Here is a 2,803-nt window from a genome sequence, read left to right on the forward strand (position 1 = left end):
AGCGGGGTTTCTCCGGTAGGAGCGTGCTGTGGGCAGGGCTGCTCCCGCTCGCGCCCCCTCCCCACGCGTCTCCCCGCGCCACGCTTCGGCGTGGGGTGCTCGTTCCAGCCCAGTGCCGTCCCGCACAGGGCTGTGTCCCCGGGCCACGGCGGCAGAAGGGGACAGCGGGGCCGCCGAGCACGCAGGGCTGCTCTTCCTGGAAGCGCTCGCCTCCCGGGGGGCCGGGGCAGCCCTGCCGCCGCCGGCACCGAGGGCTCAAGGGAGACCGAGAAATGAGGGCGCTAGGAAGTGCCCGGTGCGGTGTCCTCCGGTGCGCAGGGTCAGGAAGGATAAACTGTGCGGGAGCTGAGATGTTAGGATGGCAGAATCAGAGAACCGTTAGGTTGGAAAAGACCCTTAAGATCATCGAGTCCAACCGTAAACCTAACACTGCCAAGTCCACCACTAAACCGTGGCCCTAAGCGCCACGTCTACACGTCTTTTAAATACCTCCAGGGATGCCCACTTCCCTGGGCAGCCTGTTCCAGTGCTTGACAACCCTTTCGGGAGTACTGTGCAGTTGGTACTGTAACAGCGGAGGGAAGTTGCAGAAAGTTCCGATTACTGTCTCCTCTCTTGGGAAAGAGATTCCTGCCAGGCTCGGCACAGATTGCCCTGCAGCAGCAGCCGCCGGTGCAGGGGGCAGCGGTGGTCTCTTTAGCATCACTTTTCATGCTCGTTTTTTTCTCGGTGTTTTCGCGTGAAAACACATGAGCTAAGTCTATCGTTTCCTCGGGGCTCCGCAGCGAGCCGTGGCGAGTTGTCCTGTGCTGGTGGTCCCCTCTACAACTCTGTTAATTGGTAACTTGGAGATGGAGGGAGTCCTTATTAGCAATGCCCCCCCTCGCCGCATCCCCCCTCGCTCCCGCTGAAGACAACCCCATGAGGCGATTGCCAGGAGGAGCTGTTTGTCAAAGGCTAATAAACAAATTCCTCGCGAACACCTGAATGAACGAGGGCCAGGAACAACCCAATTAAGAAACGGAGCTACTGGTTGTTTTTTGTGGCGGTGGAAACAATCCGGGCTCGAAAAGGGTCTATTCAGCGGGCGCTCCGAGAGGTCTGTTTGCAGCCCGCTATTGTTGTCAAAAGCCAAATAAAAGTTCAGCTGGGGGAGAAAAGTGATTAAAAACAACATTCGCCGCTGCCTCCTGAATGCACTGGGAGGCTGAGTTCAAAGGAATCTATCTGTACCCAAACGACGCTGCCCGGGTTTTACCCACGCACTTAAGATTTTTGTTCTTAAATGTTGCTATTTTTAATGATGTCATCAAAAGTATCCCTTGCTTTCCCGTATACGTGAGCAGCAGGGACAACTGTAGTCTCTAGCGCAGCATCGATATCCATGCAGCGAGGTACTGGGGAAGTCACAGAAAGGAGTTGGAGCCCGTTTGTTGGAACTAATGATTTGTTCTCCCTCTCGCTGGGCTGGAAGGTCAGTCCAGCCATGTCAGCCCCGCAGCGAGGCGGGCAGCCTCGCAGGCAATCTCGAGCCTTTTTTTTGACGTGACACCGTTAGATGGGGAATAAAAAAAAAATCTCCTAACGACCTTGGGCTGCAGGACCTGCCTGAAATGATCCGTTTAGCAGCCACGTTACCATGCTGGAAACTTCTGGGGGAGGATGTGGATTCGAGCCTAAAACAGGGATCAAGCAGAAAAGCACATGAACTTTTATCTTAAGCATCGCTAAAAGCCTAGGCATTTTCAGAGGATCATCCTAGCGAGGGTCAGCAGGGTCCAAACCGAAGGGGTGCTCAGCTCCCTTGTCTAGGCAAGTTTCGAGGACAAGCCCTCGCTGATCTCTGTCGGGAGTTAGGCTGGGGACCAGGAGGGATGTTTTAATAATAGGATTAAACGGGGCCGGTTTGCTGCATAGCGTTATTCTTTAAAAGCCAGCGATCCTCCCTGACACGGTTCCAAGATTCCCCCAAGCTCTGCTGGAGCTGCAATTAACATATATTAATGGCTGTTGCTTATTAAGCGCTGATTGCGTAAGAAGCAGACGGTCCCTTTCAAATGTGCCTTTTCAAGCGTGGGGTTTCTCTCGCGTTCAAGTTGGATTGTGCTGTAAACTCCTAATTTCGCCTCACGCTCCTTTGTCACCAAAACGAAAAAAAAAAAAAGGTGGGCTTCTCTGCCTTTGACAACTGTATTTACACGACCCCAAGTGTTCCCCGACCCCCACCAGACACACGGGGCTCTCCGGCCCCGGACGGCTTCTCCCCTAGTCCCGGCCGCCGCCGGGGAGTGAATTTAAGAAAATGGCTCCAGGCATGAGGCTTCCCCCGCTCTCCCCACCCCGTTTATTGCGCTGGCTGGGTCCTCCTCTGCCTTCTGCCCCTTTCCGACTTTACAGCAGCTCCGAGGCTCCGTCCCCTTTCCTGGGACACGGGACAGGCTGGACCGAGGAGCAGGCGGAGGCTTGAATTCGCTTGTGGCTGCCAAGGGGGTGGTGGGATCGGAACTTTTAAAGCGCTCTTCAGGTGACTTTAAGGAGCAGCAGTTGGTATAGCGGGACTTGCCTCGCTTCCTCCTCTCCCCCACCCCGCCCCACCGGCGATCTGTAGTTTTCAGACCAAGGGAGGGAGGAGAAGGCGCTACTTCTACTCTCTCCGGCTCCGCTTGCGTTTGCGGGAGCGGTGGGGTGCCAGCGCTGGAAGTAGCTCCGACCCTCCCTCCTCTGCCCCGTGCTTTGCTTCACATCCTCTCGCCCCGCACCCGTGGGCCCTTCCCAAGCCGCATCTCCGGGCCCTCCAGGAGGG

The sequence above is a fragment of the Aptenodytes forsteri genome, unplaced genomic scaffold, assembly GCF_000699145.1.
Source record: "Aptenodytes forsteri isolate BGI_AS27 unplaced genomic scaffold, ASM69914v1 Scaffold143, whole genome shotgun sequence".
Lineage (NCBI taxonomy): Eukaryota > Metazoa > Chordata > Aves > Sphenisciformes > Spheniscidae > Aptenodytes > Aptenodytes forsteri.